Genomic DNA, 22,011 nt, shown 5'->3' with positions numbered 1-22,011 from the left:
GGGATTATTTATAGAGCTGATGTGTGCTGAAAAGGGGTAATCATGAGTTTCCTTTTTCAAGGCATGGGGGAGTGTAACAGCCGTCGGAATGGTTTCTTGAAAACTGAAAAGGCTTGATTAGACGTGATTAGGTCACTGTTTTCAAAAACGCACGAGGGCTCTGACTGATTTCGTGGGGCTTATGAAAAGTTGTTTTCCTAAGTTTACTTATTTCTGGTCGCAATAAATAAACTTGCGGGGCAAATGTTTATCCATAAATCAGTTGCTGATGACGTGGCAAGGATTTTTGACACGTGGCAGATACGTAGCAGAGATACGGCTCGCCTACCTACCAGCATTATTTCTGCACGACGAGATCAAATTTTGTGTACGACCAGCTTGGTCGTATGTTCGTTCATTTATGTAAAAATTTGTACAGTTGTGATGATATCCGAGAATATCTCTTCATTATGACCTTCAGATCCGATCATTAAGGATAGATATTATTTCCTAATTTATGTAACTCTTCCTGAGCCTATAAATACACAAGAGATAGCTCAAGGAAGGGGATTGATCTTTTATGAATTATATTACTATTATCCATCAATGTATTGTTTTCTTCCTCTAAGGTCCATGAAACTCAGAAACCCTTATTCTTTGATCACACCTTGGGAATTCAATATCACTAATAGTATCTAGTAGACGTAGGTTATTACCAATCATTGGGGTCGAACCATTATAAATCCTTGTGTTCTTTATCTTTCCATTAGATTATTTTCAAGCTCTATATCATGTTCTTGTCGTTTCCTAGACTCTGTGTCGTTGACCAAAATCAGGGTCAACAGGTTGAATGCCACAACAAGATAATGGGTAGAAAGAGGATATGGTACCACCAATTTCTACCAAGTATTAGTGGATGAAGCCTTTTAGATGTCGGAAGACATGGCAGAATACAATGAATGGTGGAATTTAAATTATTCAATTACCAACCAATGATGGGAGAGCAATTATAACCATATGGAGACAAATTTTGATACAAGCACTCAAGGACAAAATGAGGAGAATTGGGAAGATTTTCAAGAAGTAATCATGGAAGATGAACCTCAACAAGCGGCTCAATCAAGTTCATTGGAGGTACTAATGATAGAGTTTATGGCTAAAAATGATGCTTTGATTCAAAGCCAAGCTTCATCCTTGAGGAATTTGCAAAATCAAATTGGGTTATATGCAATGAGTTGTGTAATAGTCCCTATGGTGATGTGCTTAATGATTGGGAAACTTCAAGGGGGAAAGCACAAAGTGAGGAGGTCAATTTAGGGAGTGCTAAGAAGATGGAGCTACCAATGGAAGAATTTTTGCATCAAATGGAGTCCTCTTCAATCCAAAGTGAGGAAGAAAAGGTAGAGAAAATAGTAATGTTGAATGGTATCTCTACCCAGAGGTGGATAAATTGTTTGAGCAAAGTAGTGAAGAAAGGCTAAATCCACCACCACCCCTAATGCAACAAGTACTTGGTCCTTAATATAGTGAGGTGATGGTAATGGAAGAGTACACATATGACGATCCCTATTGGCCACCACCACCTCCACCTCCATTAGCATCATTTCTTGGCATCCATCATGCTTATTTTTATAAAGAAATTCAAGTTGAACATTGGAGCTCACAAATTCCACATATCCCCAAGCTTGAGGGCATCCATAATGAAGACTCATATGTAAGGGCATATGTCACTCTCTATTGGTGGAAGCCTCTGTTTGATGTGTGCTTCTCCATAAAGTCAAGTCGACGACTTTAAATCAAGCACTTCTTAGGAGGCATCCCAAGTTTCTAAACTTTGTTTTGGTTTAGTTAAGTTCATTGCATTTCATTTATTAAATATTTTTATGTTTGAAAAAAAATAAAAAATAAAAAAAAACTTAATTATTTTAGTTTTAATTTTTGTTATTTTAATTTCATTTTATTATAATGTTTTTGGGGTATTTTTGTGTTTTTTGGTGAATTTCAAGTTTTAAAAAGGAAGGAAATAGTGTTTGGGAAGTAATTAGACGGTTTGATGCTTTTGCGGAAATTTTGCTGAATCAAAACGGGGAGCAAAATGGGTGTTATTTTCGAAAAAAAAAATGAGAGTTTCTGCTTGCTGTAGCAAAATTTTTACTCCTAATTTTGCTGCAGCAAAATTTTCAGGAATGGGTAACACAAATCAGAGGGCTTCACAAGCCCGTGAGAATGGGACGTGGGCTCACAAGGGCAGCTGAGCTTTCATAAAAAAAATTAAAATAATTAAAAAATAAAATAAAGAAAAGCAAGGCTGCCCAATACCCTTTCTTCTCCTTCTTCTCTCTCAGTTACCTCCTAACCCTGATCGCCACCCTCTGTCATCTCCACCACCAATCCAAAATGAAAGCCATCACTTCTAAATCGTCCTTATCCCTTTGGGTGACAATTCTGAATGATAAGCGGGAGGAGTTTTACTCCTTTGTTGTTTCTGTTATCAGCTATGTTTTTCTTGTTTATTGTTGGTGTCTCTATCTTATTTCTAGTTTGTCCTTGTATTGTTGTTTCTTTTTTGTTCTTTTGAGGATGTACTTTGTCCTTGGTAGTGTAGTTGTCTAGTTTTTCCTAGCTGTATTTTGTTGTCATTTTCTTAAGAGTATTTTTGTTTCTTTAGTTAGTGCTTAACTTGGGACTTAATGATGAATCATCTAAAAAAAATACATCAATAAAATCCACCATTTTTCCTCTTGTTGTGTGATTGACTAATAGTACTCAAGTGTTAATGGAGTTGGAAAAATCTTGATGATCATGTGGATCGCAATTTTGTGTGCATAACTTGACCAATAATTTCTTGAACCCTTAAAGTTAGCTAGATTTTTGGGAGAGCTTAAGTTTCTAGAATTTCTTAGTGGATCCCTTAAAGCAAATTCTATACAACACTTAACCAATGACATGATTTAGGCTATCCTTGGACCATTTGAGCCTTTCTAGCCAACCATTATATACGTTTTATCCCTACTCACCCCTTTAAGCTTAATTGAATCCCTTTCTTTCTTAACCACATGCTAGCCTAGCTATATACACTTCCATTGACCATACCCTTTAAGCACTTTGGCTATTCTTGGATATATGTTGATTGTTGCATCATAAGGAAGGATGAGAGGAGTGTACTTTTATTGAGTGGTATTTTGGTGAGTGCTTACATTGTTTTCAACATTGGTGACAATGTTGATTATTAAGTTTGGGGGGGGGAGTGTGTGCCTCATTTTAATGTTTTCTTGCCATGTATATATTTGCTTATATTAAAAAAAAAGTGTTTGTTCAAAGAAAAGAGTACCCCTAAAAAAAAGCAACAAATTAAAAAAAATAGAAAAAAAAACAAAGAGTTTGCAAATTATATACATATAGTTAAAAGCAAGTTTGGGGGTGTACCATCTTATAAAAAAAATTATATCTCATTTTCTTTGTTTATTTCTTTCTTTCTATGTTAGCAATAAAAGATAATTGCAAGAGTAACATTGATTTTTGTGGGGTAATCTTTTGGAGAAGTGATTGTGAACTCTTACTTGGTCTTAGGAAAATTAAGGTGCTTTTAAGGTGAATTGAACCTGAAATGACTTCTTTTAACCACCCTCACCTAAGCCTTACATTATATCCTTGATAAAGTCCTTTTGATCTTTGGTTTAGTGTTTTTCTACATTAGTGGAGAATGAATCATTAAGTTAACCTATGGAGATAATTATTAGGCTTTAGGATCAAAGTTTAGTTTTCTTTGGGGGAGAATTGAGAATGTTTGGAAAAAACTATGTACACACTTTAGGGAGAAACACTTGATTCTTAATTTGATAGCATCATTAAAATTTGAGAATTTGGTTGAAAGCATTTACAAGAGGCATAATCATCATCATCATTCATCATATTTTTAATAAATTTTGAAGATCATTTCTCTTGTTAAGTGTAATAATAAGTAAACATTTCCTCTATTTTGTGTGTCTTTGTGGTGTTTAGCTTTTGTCTTATTGTGTCTTGCTTTTGTTATCTTTCAATTTTTCTTTAGTTGTTCAATTTTTGTTGTCTTTTAAATCTTTTTAGATTTATCACTCGTGGACGAGCAATGACATAAGTTTGGGAGTGTGATAACTCTTGAATAAAGAGTTTTTTTTTTAAGCTTATAAATATAGAATTAAGAAAAATGATGTTTTCTTTTTGTTATTATTTTTAGTTAATTTCTTTTCCTTTTTTGTTTTGTTGTGAGTTATTGTATCTTTTTAGGTTGTAAGAGATGAAAGTGTGAAAACAATGAATTTATGCATGAATTATCCAAGAAAAAATATGAAAAGAAAATTGGTTTCTACGTTGTTTTATTTGTATTGAAATTTTAGATTTTGTTGTTGCAAATGAAATTTTGCTGGAGCATTTTCATTATGATTCAAGTGGGAAATTTCTGCATAAAAAGAATAGACACTTGACATGTCATTAATTGAGTTGGGAAGGAGTGATGAGGTGGCAAAAACCAGATGCATAGAGCTGCATTTTGGAGCATTTTCTAGAAGAGAAAAAAAAAAGAGAGAAAAAGTACTGGGCCAAAAATAGAGACAAATGATGTGGAACTTCTAATTAGGGAAAGATTGGTACCCTAGCATCATTGAAAAGAAATCAGACACCATTTTAGAAAAGAGAATCCTAGAGCTGCCATTAGGGAGAGAAGAAGAAGAAGAAGAAGAAATTACAAGTTTGAAGAGGAGAATCCAAGGAAGAAAAGGAAGAGGAGGAAGACAACATTATTGATTCATCATCTTTGGCTTGTTTTCTCATCTTTAATCTCATTTAAGTTTGTAATTTCTTTAGTTTTTTCTATTTAAATACTCATGTGTTGTTTTGATTTTGGATTTGTGCTCTTGAATTTAGCCATGAACTAAATCTTTTGAGGCTTGAATTAGTAATTAACTCTATATCTTAATGTTTAAATTTCTAGCACTGTATTTTAGCAAAAAATACTCATTGTTTATTCAAGTATGCTTAATAGTGAATATTTATTGTTGTTTGGTCATCAATGACAAGATGTTGAGTTATATTTGTACTAGAAAGTTTGAATATAATGGATGAACTTGAATGACACACGTAGATAATCTTGTTATATTATGTTTTGTGAATAGCATAGGAATTGCATTGTGTAACAATTGTGAATTGAAGCTTGAAATTGAATTCTTAAACTTGATTCGCATATGAATGTGTTTAATTAGGTTAAAAAAATAATACCATAGGATTTTGGAAAGTTCTATGAGCTAATTTGGAATTTTTGTTAACTTTGGGAATTTCGCTGCAGCGAACGTGACAGATTACTTGACACAGATGAATTTAATAGTTCAAGGTCATTTCAACCAACTGAATTTCTCTTGCTTTAAGATTGTCGTCTTAGTTTATTTCAAGCGTTTTCAATTTATTTTTCACCACTCTTGAATTTTTTGGTAATTGATTTGTGCACAATTATTTGTTATTCCAATCGGTGTGGAGATGATATTCAACTTATCATTATATTACGTGTTTTATGACTGTGTACGCTTACACATCATTGATCAAATTATATCACAACAATTTACACTAAATTAAAGTAAATAGTGCATGACATTTTTAAAAAAAAATTGGGTATACTATATGTATAGAAAGTGAAATTTCCCTAATGAAACACCGCACTAATATAAGTATGAGATCTAAATACTAATTTAATGTTATAAAATTAATTGGTACTCAACACCATAAATACCTCATAAGTAACAATGATCGTATAAATTAGTAGGAATTGTATTGTATGGTATCTCACGATCAAATCGTTCATTTAGGTGATATCAAAAGGTTGTAGGTGTCTTACTAAAAAAAAAAAAAAGAGCTGGTAGGTGTGTTGAAATTAAATTTGTTGAAGAAGTTTAAATTAAGGGTATTTTTTGGAAAAATATATAGGGTAGTTCTCCTACGCACCCAAAAAAGAGCACGTCAGGTACCCTTTTCTAGTTTTTTTGCTCAGAAAGTATTTTCAGTGCAAATTTTTTTATGACCGTATATATTATAGTTATTTAGAGCATCCTGCAATTTTTTGAGAATTTTCGAATAATTTACAATGTAGAAAATAAAGTTCAAATAATTTGTTGCAAGTGTAACTGCTTTTTTTATGCGCGTGGATGGTAAGTTGTTTTAACTTTATTTTCGATACTGTAAATTATTTAAATTTTTTTAAAATTTTATAAAATACTCTAAATAACTACAATGTACATGGTCGTAAGAAGAATTTGTCGTTTCAAGCCAAAAACACCAAAGGTGCACCGCAACGCTGTCTTTGGGTGGAGCCGAGCATCCTCCAAATAAATATATATATATACGCCCTAAATATCCACGGGTTATTAGCGAGCTGAGAAAGGGCATGATTATATCAGCCACGTGGAAGACACCTACCCAGAGCTGTTGTTACAAGGTCCTACCTCTTTAAGCTCGAGGTAACCAAAGGTTTATTGCGATTATTAAGGCATCGGGTCAGCAGAGTGGACACCACGGGCTGAGACTACATCAAGCTTGGGGTACGAGCTTGAGTTGGTACCTCTGACCTTTTATAAAGTCAACCACGCAATGTAATCGTGCATATATCAAACATTACGTGTCTACTCCTTTCCTGAATTCTCGGACACGCGGCATAAATGTGCGTGTTCAGGCACCCCACGACTGGGTTGGGCCATGCGGCCCATTATCCCCCTTACCTATTGATTAGACCACACTTCATTGTCAGGTTTTAGGAATTAATCATGAATGTCACAGAAGTGACATGATGGGTAAGAAGGTCACGGGATGACCTCCTTTGCCAACACCCAGGTGCCCTCTCCCTATAAATATGGAGACCTTGGGAGTTGCAAGGGGTTGACTTCTAATTTGTAAAGAAATACCCTGTAAGGAATATCAGAGATATATCAATAATATTGGCTGATGGACTAGAAGGATTTTAACCTTTGAACAACGTAAAAAAGTATTCGAGTTATAATCTTCCTTTAAGATCATTCATCTATTACGGTTCATTATTTAGCACTAATCCCTCTCCTTATTCATATAATTATCTGTTGCTGAAGAACTGCATCAACTGTTTGGTGCTTTCGTTGAGAGCTGTTAGATTGGTGCTATCGCAAATACCCAACCATGGTAGTTACTCGCTCAAGACATGGTAACGAGGCGAACCAACGTGATGAGCAGGAGGTCCATCATGCCGCCATGACCGATGATCAGAACCCTGAGGTTCAGCAGCGGCCGGGCAAGCAACAAATAGGCCAAGACGACACTGGAATTTTGGCTCCCCAGCCGCCCAATCCAAACCCAGATTTCTACACGGCGGTGGAAATGGAAAATGCACAATTGAGGAGTCAGATGGCGAAAGAAAACCAGCAGATTCATGAGGTGTTGGCCCGACTACCCCCTCTTACAACGGACGCTAACGTCAGAAAGGGGCACGGTGAGACTCATAAATCCCGCCGGGGTAATCGGTCCAGGCCCAGTCGGTCGGCCAGACCCCCAACATCAGATTCTACTCCCACGTCGCACCACCGGGAAACCACATTTGAGGAACTCCCTAGGACCGAGCAGTAGTTCAGCTGGTCGGTCCGGACCTCAACTCCCAGCTCACTTCCGCCCTCGAGCGCACCCAGGAGGGCTCGACGAAGCTCGCGAAGAAGATCCGGGGAGGACTCGCGACGACAGCCCTCCCCGGCCAGCCGTCCTGCGCCCCACTCAGACCGCCGAGCACAAGACGCGGAGGATGGTAGAGCGGAGCGGCCGCGACCTAACTTGATCCACCCTGACGGGACTAGGATCGCATCCCCAGTCAGACATCCCCCTTCACCAATAAGATACCCGTCTCCTCCTCGGCCAGTCCGAGACATTCCGGCTCACGGGAGCAGCAGGAGAAATCCTCCTTCCGTCGGACCTTCCCATCATAGTCGGGTGCCCAGAGAAGCCCCGGATCCTCATCCCCAGCAGCGGGCTCTGAGCTTCTCAAATGGAAGCTATTAGACCAGAATTCGTCGGAGTGATCTCTCCGGCGGAGACCTGTGCCAACGCTTGAGCTTGGCGCAAAGTCCCCAGGCCGCCCGAGGGGCAACCTCCGAGATCGCCTAAACTCTCAGAGAGGAGACCGAGTTGGGAACGGCAGCCGTGCTCGCCAAAGGGAAGACCTGTCTGAAGTACGTGACAGCGGGAACGCCCCATATAACCTATCTCAAGATAGGAGGGACAACAACCCGCCAAACGCGTACAATGGATCCGGAGCTGTTGAACAGTCCCGGAACAACCAAGGAAGTCAGGACAAAACCCTTGAGCGTCTGGCTCAGATGGAGGAGTTGATGAGGAAGCTCTTATCAGAAAAAGAGAAAGATGAGTATGATTCAGGGGACGAACTTGAGCTCTTCACCCCCAACATAGCAGCAACGGCGTATCCACCTGGTTTCCGTATGCCTCACTTGTCCAAATTCAACGGAGACGGGGACCCGTCAGATCATCTGGGTATGTTCAATACCTTGATGATGGCCCACAACATTGGTTCTGACCTGAGATGTTTAATATTTCCTTCCACCTTGACCAGGCCGGCCAGGCAATGGTTCAAGCAAAGTAAAAAGCAATCAATCAGCTCATGGAAAACCTTCTCTGCCGACTTTAAAAGGGCATTCCGATCTTCTCAGGCTGCCCGCGTCAAGGCCGATACCCCGGAGAACGTAAGGCAGCAGCCCGACGAACCTCTAAAGGCTTACCTGAGCAGTTTTGCGAATGTCGCTGCTCGGGCCAGAGACGCAAATGACAGTTCCAAGCTCATGGCCTTGAGGACTGGGATCCTCGTCAGAGGTGGACTCTGGGAAGAAATACAAAGAAAGGGAGTCAACACCGTAAACGAATTTCTAAATAGGGCCCAGGGATGGATCAACCTGGAGGAGGCCCGAGCATCAGCCGCGGGAACCAGCCAGGCCCCTGAGCAGCCCGCTAGAGTGGGAACGGACATTGTGGCAGTGACCCAAACCGTTACACAGAATAACTAGTTTGGTGGAGGCAAGAGGAATGGGAGCAGCGAGGGCGGCCAACATGGCCCAAAGAAGAACAAGTCCGTAGAAAAATTCAAGCCAGTCTACGCGACTTATACCGAGCTCACCCACTCTAGGGAGAACATCTTCCTAGCAAATTTTGCTCGCCTCCCCTGGAAGAAGCTAGAACCGTTGAAGCACCAGAAGGGTAAACGAGACTCCTCTAAGTTTTGTCGGTTCCACAACGACATTGGCCACAACACCGATGATTGTAGGCACCTGAAGGATGAGATCGAGACTTTCATCAGAGCCGGACCCTTGGCTCAGTATGCGCGGAATAGAGTTCCCTCCGGCCATCCAGCTCTTGAAGTCCCGATCAGTCAGCCTGGGTCTCGAATAGATCAGGACGTCCCTCCTCCCGTGATAGGAGGAGAGATCTCCATGATCTCCGGAGGTCCCCATCTGGCTGGCACGAGCAGGGATGCCCAAAAGAGATACGTCAACGAACTTAAGGCTCACAATGGAGTGGAGTTCATCCCTGAGCAGCATCTACCCAAACAACAACGATTGGAGAGGCAACCGATCATATTCACCGAGGAAGATGCCAGCCACGTCCAGTTCCCTCACAACGACCCTCCGGTCATAGCCGTTCAGCTCGCTAACTGGAGGGTTAGGAGAGTACTGGTCGATAATGGGAGCTCGGTAAACCTATTGTTCCGATCTACACTGGAAAAGATGGGTTTGTCTGTCACCAAGATGAAAGCCACCTCCATGATGCTATACGGATTCTCTGGGGAAGGATCGGCGGCAATAGGAATGATCAAGATGGTGATCACCTTGGGAGAGGGACCTCGGACAGTCTCGAAACTCCTCGAGTTTGTGGTCATTGATTGTCCCACCGCATACAATGTCATTTTGGGTCGACCTACACTGATAGCGTTTGAAGCCATTACCTCCATCCGCCACCTCGCGCTGAAATTCCCCTCTTCCTCGAGGATATGCACGGTCCGAGGTGACTAGGGAATACTACAGCATTTCTATGAAGGGAAAATTAAAACCCGGGAAGTTAACGATGACCGTCCAGGGCGGAAATGAGGAATCTCAGGAACTTGTGCCTAGTCCTGAGATTGAAAAACCTCAGAGCGCCAAAGGGGAGAATATCATCCTAAATGATGATATCAATCCCAGAATAGGCGAGGATAAATCCGAGCTCCAAGCCATCGAAGAGCTTGAGGAGGTAAATATCGATCCACAAAAGCCCTCGCGGATGGTAAAGCTCGAGAAAAATCTATGTGGCGAAAGGAAGGCGGAGCTGATTAAGTTTCTGCATGAGAACCTGGATGTGTTCGCATGGTCTCATAAAGACATGGTGGGGATCAGTCCGAGCGTCATCATGCACACCCTCCTCTTGGATAAAAGTGTGCCTGCGAAATCCCATAAACAAAGGCGCCTAGGACCAACTCGAGCTGGGGCCCTAGAAGAAGAAGTAGCCCGGTTGTTAAAGTGCGACTTTATTCGTGAGGTGAAGTTCCCGATCTGGGTCTCCAATCCTGCGTTGGTCCCGAAGCCCAATGGGAAACGACAGACCTGCATCGACTTCTCTGATCTGAACAAAGCCTGCCCCAAAGACTGCTTCCCTTTGCCAAGGATCGACCAACTGGTAGACGCCACGGCGAGGCACGAGCTCATGTCTTTTATGGATGCATATTCAGGCCATAATCAAATCACCATGAATCCAACAGACCAGGAGCACACTAGCTTCATGACCCCGACCAACATTTATTGTTACAAGGTCATGCCCTTCGGGCTGAAGAACGCCGAAGCTACATACCAGAGGTTGGTAAATAGGATGTTTGCCAACCAGATCGGGAAGAACATGGAAATGTATGTTGACGACATGCTGGTCAAGTCAAAAACTGTCGATAACCATGTTTCCAATTTAGAGGAATACTTTAAGATATTGAGAGAATACGGCATGAGGCTTAACCCAAAAAAATGAACGTTCGGGGTCGCGTCAGGGAAATTCCTGGGTTTCATTGTCAATACCAGAGGAATCGAAGCAAACCCCGATAAGATCAAGTCACTGCTCGAGATGCCCTCACCTCAGTCACGAAAGGATGTTCAAGGCCTGACAGGAAGGGTGGCAGCCCTTAATCGGTTTATTTCTAAATCTACCGACAAGTATCTGCCATTCTACAACCTGCTCCGGGGGAAGAAGAAGTTCGAGTGGACCGAGAAGTGCGAACGTGCCTTCCTCGACCTAAAGGCACATTTAGCCGAGCCGCCCGTATTATCCAAACCAACGGCAGAAGAGCCTATTTTCCTTTACCTAGCTGTCACGGAAGATGCAGCAAGCGCCGTATTAGTCCGAGAAGAAGACCAGTCTCAGAAGCCAGTCTATTACATCAGCAAGAGGCTTCTCAGAGCTAAATCCCGATATCCGTTGATGGAGAAGATGGCCTTCTGTCTTATCACGGCCTACCGGAAGCTCAGGCTGTATTTTCAGTCCCACTCAATACATGTCATAACCGATCAGCCTTTAAGTCAGGTTTTGCAAAAACCTGAAGCATTGGGACGTCTGTTGAGGTGGGCTATTGAGCTCAGCCAGTTCGAGATTTCGTACATACCGCGGACTGCAATAAAAAGCCAGGCCCTGGCTGATTTTGTGGCAGAGTGTACAGGATTTCGAGAAGATCCTGTAGAAGAGTCAGCCCAGGCCTCCTTAGCCCAGGCCTCCTTACCCCAGGCCTCATGGAAGGTCTTCGTAGATGGCTCATCTAACGAGAATGGCTCCGGGGCTGGAATCATATTGATATCCCCAGAAGGACATCGATTCCACTCGGCGTTGCGATTCGGATTCAAAGCGTCCAACAACGAGGCCGAATACAAAGCTTTACTGGCCGGGCTAAGGGTGGCCCAGGAGCTGAAGGCCAGCTCCGTCCAATGTTACAGCGATCCCAACTCGTGGTAAACCAAGTGTTAGGGGAATACCAAGCACGAGGAACCAAGATGGTTGCTTACCTGGCCAAGGTAAAAAGCGAGCTATCTATATTTGAGCGTGGCTCAATTGAGCAGATACCTCGGGAGCATAATGCCAATGCGGATGCCTTGGAAAAGCTCGCTACCTCTGGAGATACTGAGACTTTGGGGTTAGTGCCAGTAGAGTTCTTGGAGAAACCAAGCATAGGGGAAGTCGGGGCGGAGGTCGAGATAATCGACGCCAGACCGACCTGGATGACCCCGATCCTCGAATATCTCACAGCAGGATAGTTACCTGAAGAGCGAAATGACGCAAGGCGAGTACTTTACCAAACTCCAAGGTATATAGTGGTAGATGGGATATTATACCAGCGTGGACACTCTTTACCTCTCCTACGGTGTGTTCTGCCAAGCGAAGCCAAGACCATTTTGCAGGAAGTTGTAACACCCCAAGTTGCTAATAAGGTTTAAGACCTTGTTTAAGCATGCCTGGAGGGCAATACGTGAATTGACATGATATTATATGAATTTGATTGAATATGTGATTAGAATGCATGATTAGGTTGTATATTTATGCTTGTGGGCCCCGTTTGTATGTTAGGGATAAACTGGTAATTTTAGCCCGTTGAGGGCATAAATGTGATAATTGTATTATGTGATTTTTACCACGTGAGTGTGGTGTTTTTATTGTTATGCACGCGTCGAGACGGTCCTAGTGAGCTAATTAGTCTAAAAGTCACAACGGGATTTTGTACCCGGCTCGGGAGGAGCCTAGGGGTACTTTGGGAATCTTATTAGTTGAGTTGAGAATGAGTGGTTTTGGTTATTGGTGTTTGAGTAACCTGAGTAACCATTATTTACTGCCGAGGGTAACAAGTTTAGATGGAAATTGGTAAAATTGTAATTTAGGAGAAAGGACAAGAGTGCCCTTGAGGTTTAGTTAGGAAAGGATTACTATGAAGGGGTAGAATGGTCTTTTGGCAGAGGGTTTAGAAAAATTTCAGCTGGGATATAGGGGTACTCGGTTTAGACACTTAGTCATATTATGGGTTTTGTTAAAATTTGAGAGAACAAAAACTAGAAGAAGAAAAGCTAGGGCAAGAAAAAGAAGAGTAGAAGGGGCTGAAGTGGGAGTTTAGGAGGAGAATCAAGGGAACTTAGGGGTGAATTCTCCACTTGAGGTAAGGATTTTATGCAATTTTAAGGTTTGTTTCTGTTTTGGTTTAAGGAATTGAAGCATGGTTTAAGTTTTGAGCTATGGGTTTAAATTTTCTGAAGTTGAAATCAAAGGTGTGGATTTTTGGGTGTGATTGTGTTTTTGATCTTGATACTAGTGTTTATAGGTTGTTAGATGGTTCATTTGAAGTTTCAAATTGATCCTGGGGTTTAGGTATTTATTTGGGATGATTTGGATAGGTTGTAGCTCGGGAAAAACGCAAGAGAAAACCCAGAAATCTGGGTTCGCAAAGGAGCGCCGCGGCCCTGTTCTTGGGCGCCGCGACGCGAGGTTGCTTCAGGAAATGGCCTAGCCGCTGGGCGCCGCGGCCCTAGGCCATTTTGGCAGCCAAAAATTTGGGTTTTTAGGGCTTTTGCCCGGGGACACGGGGGATGGTTCCAATGTATTGTTTTAAGGAATTAGAGGTCCCGAGAGTACGAGATTGGTCCCGGGAAGTGGTTTTGGGTTTGGTTAGTATTAAAAGTGTTTTATGTGTGTTGTGACTAGGTTTTTGGAGAGACTCGTGCTAGAGGACCGTGCTTGTGACCTTGGTGCATCGGAAAGCTCGGGATACAAGTAAGAAAACTGTACACCCGAGAACAGGGCATGGGCCCATAGTGTTATTGTAGGGCATGGCCCTAGATTGTATTACGTGCTAATGTATAACCTTAAATGAGTTATTATATGTTTGAATGATTAATTCGAGATGTTCTATATGTGTGATTATAATGAAATGAATGGCTAAGGCCGAGAGCGGCGAAGGCTGAGAACGGCCGTGGGACCGGAAGTAACACTTAGCACATGGAGTGCTTATAGTCAGGGTGGGACCCAATGGATACATGAGTTATCCATACGGTAAGGACCGAGACCCCAGGCTTTGGTAAGGCCTCTGGGGCGGCATGGCCGTGTTTGTTCAGTCTGATGGTTTTCCTGTTTATCAGTGGATTATTTGTTAACTAAATTGATTATTTGTTAACTGCTTTGGTTGGGGGCATTTTGAATATGGCTGTATTAACTTGTTCTTTTGATAGTCAATCAAGTGTAAATCTATTTTTGAGTTGTAAATATTTTGTAAACCTTATTTTTGGGATCCCAGATGTTGATACTTAAAGTTTTCAATGAAACTGAGTATTTTCAAAGATTACAGCCTTAACTTCCGGTTAGTCACACTTTTGGTCTTTGAAAACCTCGTAGAGTCGGTGAGTTGCATAGTTGTGTTTTAAACTCACTTAGTAACGGCTCTAAGGTAGTAGGGCGTTACAGAAGTGCACGAGGGTTTTTGCAGAGATCACACTGGGGGGCAAAGCTTGGCCCTGAAGATATTAAGGCAAGGATATTACTGGCCCACTCTGTCAAAAGAATCGATTTCCTACGTCAAAAAATGTGACAAGTGCCAGCAATTTGCCACAGTTGCCCGCGCTCCCCCGGTCGAGCTGAAGATGATCTCCTCCCCGTGGCCATTCGCGGTCTGGGGGATTGACTTGGTTGGCGCCCTCCCTACTAGAAAGGGAGGAGTTCGTTACGCGGCGGTGGCTATCGATTACTTCACCAAGTGAGCAGAAGAAGGCCCCTGGCAACTATCACTTCAAAAAGAGTCCTCGACTTCGTGGTCAAAAGAATTATCTGCCGATTCGGGCTGCCAAAGAAGATCGTATCAGATAATGGAACGCAGTTCAATAGCGACCTCTTCACCGAATTCTGTGAAAGGCACTGAATTTTAAATAGCTTCTCCTCTGTGGCCTACCCCCAGGCCAATGGGCAGGTCGACGCCGTCAATAAGATGCTAAAAACAAGCCTTAAGAAAAGACTTGACGAAGCCAAGGGAGTCTGGCCGGAACAGCTCCCCCAGGTACTGTGGGCATACCAGTCCTCACATCGAACGCCGACGGGTCATACTCCTTTCTCCCTGGCTTTCGAGAGTGAGGCAGTCCTTCCTGTCGAATTAAAGGTAGCCTCGCATAGAGTCCAGGCATTTGACCAAGACCGCAATGACGAATTGCTCTGCGCGTCCCTCGACTTGATTGACGAAAGACGAGAAGATTCACAGCTATAGCTCACGCATTATCAGCAAAAGATCACTCGTTATTTCAACTCAAAGGTCAGAAAACGTGCCTTTAGCGTTGTCGACTTGGTCCTCAGAAGAGTCTTCCTAGCCAGTAAGGATCCCAAGGACGGAGTATTGGGACCGAACTGGGAAGGGCCCAACCAAATAACCGAGGTCATTAAAGAAGGAACCTACAAGTTAGCTCGGCTAAATGGAGAAGCAGTCCCACGAACTTGGAACGCTATCCATTTGAAGAAATATTATCAATGATATCTTTGTAAGGCTTAATCAGAAAAGCCATCTTTTGTTTATTAAGTAATGAGAATTAAATCTTTTTACATTATTGTGTATATTTGTGGATGTAAAGTCAAGTAACCACGAAAGACCCTTTCCTAATTACTTGGGGGGCATATGTCCTGGATATAACCAGGTCGTCCAAAAGCTTAGAAGTTAATTCAAATTGATTGATTGATGTTTTTCTTAAAAAGCACGAGATATCGATAAAGGATTGACGCGAACTAAGTTGTATCCTGGATATAACCGGGTCGGCCTAAAAACTTAGAAGTTAATTCAAATTGATTGATCGATGTTTTTCTTAAAAAGCAAGAGATATCGATAAAAGATTAACACGAACTAAGTTTTCAAATTAATGTCCTGGATTCAACCAGGTCCTAAAACTTAGAAGTTAATTCAAATTGATTGATTGATGTTTTTCTTAAAAAACACGAGATATCAATAAAGGATTAACACGAACTAAGTTTTCAAATTAATGTCCTGGATTCAACCAGGTCCTAAAAACTTAGAAGTTAATTCAAATTGATTGATCGATGTTTTTCTTAAAAAGCACGAGATATCGATAAAGGATTAACACGAACTAAGTTTTCAAATTAATGTCCTGGATACAACCAGGTCCTAAAACTTAGAAGTTAATTCAAATTAATTGATCGATGTTTTTCTTAAAAAACACGAGATATCGATAAAAGATTAACATGAACTAAGTTTTTAAATTAATGTCCTGGATACAACCATGACTTAAGTCTTAGAAGTTGGTTCAAGTTGATTAACATGTTTTTTCCTAGAAAAGCATAAGATGTCAATAACAACACCAACAAAAACTAAGTTATCACCAAGTGCATAGAAGATAAATAAAGTCGGGGCAAAATATGTAAATCAATTTAAATAAAGTTGGGGATACCAATTGTCTCGAGGTTAAAAAACCTCATAATATAAAGTTACAAAAAATATATATATAAATGATAAAAGGAAGGGAGAAAAAATCCTAAGCCTCGTTAGGTCGCTCTGATGAGGTCACCCCCTTGCAATCCTGCTCGGTGGCAGTAGAAGTCTCCCCGGTCTCGGAGGGCGCCTCTTGTTGAAGGCGAGCTTTGAACTTCTCCAAGAAGGACTCCCACACGTCCGGCCCCAGGAAGGAGAAGTCACCTTCCGGGTTGAAGACCCAGCAGTGGTACAGCATAGCCTCCATGGAGGAGCTAGAAGCTGCCTTCTCCGTCGCCAGAGCAGCCTTGGCCTCCTCGGCCTCGACTTTCGTGGCGTCTAGTGCGACTCGGGAAGCCTTGGCCTCCTCGAGATCGATCTTCACAGCGGCTAGGGCGACCTTGGTGGCCTCGGCCTCCTGCAGCTTAGTCCGAGATGCCTCCAGCTCGGTTTGCGCAGCGACCAAAGCGACCTGTACGACCCTCTCGTTTTCCCGGGAAGTTTCCAGGGCCGCCTTGGCGTCCCTTTCCTGTTGTTGAGCAGTCACAAGGGCAACCTGCGCAGCCTGGTGCTCACCCCTGATCTCCTCGATCCTGGCCCGGGACCGAGATATACTCCGGTGGAGGGCCAAAGCCGCCTGCAAGACCAAAAGATAATAAGGCAAGTGCCTTAGGAAAAAAATAATAATACACACAAACAGGGAGTACCAGTGGCAAAGCCAACTTACCGTGAGGGTCATCCCCAATGAAGTCTCCATCACGTTCTCGGGGCTCCTTGTCTCGATCTCCCCCAGATCCCTCGAGGTGGCATTGTAGCAATGATTCACCATGTAGGTCGCGGTTTTGTAGACCGTCCCCCTAAAGACCTCGGGGACTTTCTCCAAGGCCTGGGGGTTGACCGGGATGCGCACACCGGGGGTCGGAGCTGCGAAGGTCCCAATGGACGCCTCCGGCTCCCGAATAGAGACAGGAGGTCGCGGGGGAGGTGGAGCCATCATCTTCTCCGTTGCAGGAGGGGGTGGAGGCACCTTCTCTAGAGCAGCAAGGGCTTGGTTTTTCTCCTTTGCATGAGACTTGGAGGTAGTCCCGATGGCTTTCATCGCCATCTTCACCATGGGCCCGGAAGACCCAGAGGAAGGGTTTCCTCCAGGGAACATAGCTCGAAGATCATTGCTCCCGGGCTGCGACATCTCCTCTGTTGAAACAAAGACAGCAAAGCATTAATATACATGTAAAAATATTTGTGCAAAACAAAAAAATGGAAGCAGAGCTTATGTATGTATTGAAAGGGGTTCAACCCTCCGAGCTAGAGGAGGAATCTATGGTCACGACCTCCAGCCCCGGAGCTTCAACGGGGGAGTCTAAGATCACGACTTCACGAGCTAGAGGAGGCTCTAGGTCCGGAACTACCTCGGGACTGGACTCTTCTACATACTGCCTAAGACCCGGAGCTACTACACCCTCCAGGAGGGAGGGCCACGACCTAAGATTGGTCCCGTACTCCTTGAAAAAGGCCGACCTAAAGGCCAAGGTATTATCTACAACTATAGTACCCCTAGGGCGGCTCATGTCATAATATAGCACGAGCTGGTCGACACATTGGAGTAGGGTGATGTCGTGGTCTGAGTCATTTTGGTGGCGATGAACGGGTTGGCTAAGGTTAAACCTAGCAAGCCGTAGGTCTGCAGTGGCCTTATCTAATTCCCTAAATAAATAAGGGTTATCTTGGCCGGAGGGGCCGGCTGCTACCCCGGACTGGGCCCTCTCTGCATTGACTTCTTGGGTGACCTCCAAAGCCCGCTTACGCCGCACGAGGGGCACCTTGTCCTCATCCTCGCCCACGGCCTCCTCCTCGGGGATGGGCGCCATCTTGCGAGCAGCGGGGACTGTCCGCAGTCTCCTCAAGGCCAGAGTCTGGCCCGGAGAGATTAACTTACACGCCAGCATCGTCTCGTCAGACACGAGCTGGCGATAATCCTTTTCACTGGGGGGGAGCCCCGCCAAGGTTTCATATTGACCCCCAAGGGTCACTGATTTGGCCGTCCTCGCAAAAATAGCTGCATGATAGTTTCTAAATCAGGAACGAATAAAAAGAGGCTAATCAGCAATCAACTTATGAGTTGAAGATAGAAGGAACTTACGAGGACGGTTGAAGTAGTGGTGTTCGCAGTTGCGAAACCCATTTGACATGAAGAACTGATCTTTAAAGTCATTGGGGTGGCTGGGCAGCTCGATGACCACAACCGAATTTGGAAAACGGGTCAGGTAGTAGAAACCATCACCTCGCCCCCATTGCTCCGGGCTGGCTTTGAGGAAAAAGAAGTACAGGATGTCCGCCGGTGTGGGGACCTCCCATTCCTGCTTCAGGAATAAATACTTCAACCCTGGTAACAGACGATAGGAGTTAGGGGGAGCTGGAAAGGGGCCATCTTCACGTAATTTAAAAAATCCGCGAAGTACTGGTCCAATGGGAGGAAGGCCCCAGCCTTGCGTTAGGAGTGTGTCCTAAAAGCATGTAAAGACATTTGTTTTTTCTATGAAAAAATAAATACAATGGTTTATTATTATTGTCATATTTAGATTGTTAAATTATTGTTTGAATAATTTTGTAAATATCAGAAAAATTCCATATTCATTGTTGAGGATGTGATCTTGTATTAGTACGAGAGAATTAAGATCACATAAATGAATAAAAATAGTCAACAACAACAAATTAAAGTTATGGAATTCTTTAATTGGAGTTGTAAGTACGGTTTACTGAGTATCATATTGTTACAAATAATCTAGATTCGGATTATTGATGTGGTAAGACATCTTGGTAAATGTGCTTTATATAATATGATTATATATGACATGGACCGATATGAATTAAAGTCTTTATCCAAAAACCATTTAACAATAAAGACTTGTAATTCATATCATAACTGATGATCATTTATAGATCAACCTAAATCCTGAGTATTCATGAACTCTTGTTCATGTTTATTAAATCTTTTGATTCATTCGTTAAGGTCTCTTCAAAGAATGAGGCTAATGACTTTTGTTTTGGAGATTTAATATCATGGATGGCTGGGAACATGTATCAATAATACGGAATCTAATCTTTCCTAACGGATCGTATATTAGTTCCCTTAAGGGTTAATACTGGAACTGAATGATTTTGAGCTCAAATCTATAATTAGATTATAGATTAATTATTCACTAGTGAATTAATGGTACTTAAGGAATAAGAAGTAAATTAGAAAGGTTAAATGGTAATTCTCCCATTCTAATTTATGAACTAATTAATTAGAGGGTTGAACTATTGTAAGATAGTTAGATAGTTATATCAATGGACGACTTAAGAAAAAGATTTCTGTAAAAGTATATCTATAACATAAAGAGTGCAATTCTGAATTTATAGTGGAGTAATATTAGAATTAATAAATTAACTATTATAATTAAAGAGTTTAATTATTTAGTTTTAATTTATTGGAGCTTAATGTTATAGGTCCATGGTCCCCAAAATGGCTCAAACAATCACTTTCAAAGGCAAATACAAAAATGGGCAAAAAGGACTTATGTGATAAGTAAAATATTTTTCTTTGTATCAAACATAATTATTGTTTAATTATGTGTAATTAATTAATTAAGAATTAATTAATTATTTGATTTAACAAAAATATAATTAATTTTGAATTCATTTATTTTTGGGATTTTTGGTATTTAAATAATAATAAAAATTAGGAAAAATCACATGCCTTCACATGCATGTAGTACACGTGTGGCACAGTGCACAGGCACTGTGCTACACGCATAAGAGATGGACTGAGTCTCTTGATTCCACAATTTTAGTTATTTAAATATTAAATAAATAATGAGATATTTTAATATGATTAAAATATTATTATTTAAACAAAAATCTGATAACTGATCAGTTATTTTGAATTTGTTTAAAATAACAAATATTTTAATATATTGGATATCAGTTGTCACAGAACATAAGTTTTCAAGGATAGAAAAAGATCTAGGATTCTCTTAGAGAAAGAGAACAGTGACAAAAACAAAGGTCGTTGTTCTTCACAAAACCTAGGTCCAAACTTTATTAGATCTCATGTGTTAAGAACATGTGATAAATAGTTATTGCCTATTATTTGTATAGCGAGCCCGCACTCGTTCTTTGTGTGCCTGAGAACATTTTGGAAGATCTTGGTGTGAGATCTCAAGGATTCAGCCATACCAAAATATAGCAGCAAGGAAGGACCTGAGGTAATTTTTCTATTCTTGTCCTTGATTCAATATATATATGAGTGTGAAGAAGTAGATCTAGAAATCTTATGGGATTAATCTGACAATATGATTGTTGTTCCGCTGCGCATAATCTCTGATTTGATCAATAAAAACCAACAAATGGTACTAGAGCCATCTTCATATATATATATATATATATATGTATTGAATCTGTGTGGGTTTAATTTTATGCATTTATTTATTTTGATGAATGAATGGATGGCTTAATGTGATTGAATGCGTGGGAATGTTGAATCGTTAAATGTATGGTGTTTTTGGGGTAGGATTTGTTTATGATTAGATCATTGTGTAAGCCATTAAAGGGCATAGGATTTATGTAATTTTATTTGGTTTTCAACAGCATAAAATTGTAATTCCGATCACACAAAAGTCAGAACGGAGCCCGGAATTCAGAAATCAACCACCGCACCTCCGAGGCCAACCTCCGAGCCACTGCCCGACGTCGTACGGACGTCGTACGGACGCCGTACGGACGTGTCCGTACGGTCTGGCCCCGGCGGCCCCGTTTTGACGCCGTGTGGCCCCGCCTGACAGTCCATAATTTTTTTTTTTCTGAAATTAATCTGTTATTTTTTAAAAATTTTAAATGTTTAAATATCTTATTTTTGAAATTTGATATTTAAATAATGAGATATTTTTGTTGTCTTAACAACCTTTTTTGAATATCTTATTTAAATTTTTTTTTTTTAAATAACAGATTTTAATTTAAATTCATTTCAGTTTTAATTAAAAGTTGTTTTAATTAAAAAAAATAATAAAAATAATGATTATTTAAAAGTTTGTTTTAATTAATCAAAATAATTTGAAAATTATTTTCTTATTATTATTCTGGACCAACAATGCCACAAATCCTACCGACAGTAAAGTAAAGAAGCCCGATGGAGATCAAGGCATTTTATTTTATTTATTTTAATTTTATAAAGTGGTTGTAAAATTAGAAATACTCAAAAGCACCCGATTCAACATTTATTGTTTATTTATTTATTTAAATAATTATATTCATGTGGTTAATGTGAATGATAACATGTTCATGCATTGTATGCCATACATGAAAACCCACACAGTCATAATCATGCATCTCATTAGTAGAAACATGATTATTAGGATTGTCCTATATGTTTATATGAATTATTTTGTGAAATCAATTGCATGTAAATTACTTAGTTTTATTTTGAAAACTTGGTAAAATATCACACCAATTTTTATTAAGTCTTTATGACTTAATTTCTTTAAACCAACTTTATTTTAAAAAGT

Source organism: Humulus lupulus, chromosome 7 (assembly GCF_963169125.1).
Source record: "Humulus lupulus chromosome 7, drHumLupu1.1, whole genome shotgun sequence".
Classification (NCBI taxonomy): Eukaryota; Viridiplantae; Streptophyta; class Magnoliopsida; order Rosales; family Cannabaceae; genus Humulus; species Humulus lupulus.
Note: the sequence above shows the minus strand (reverse complement) of the source record.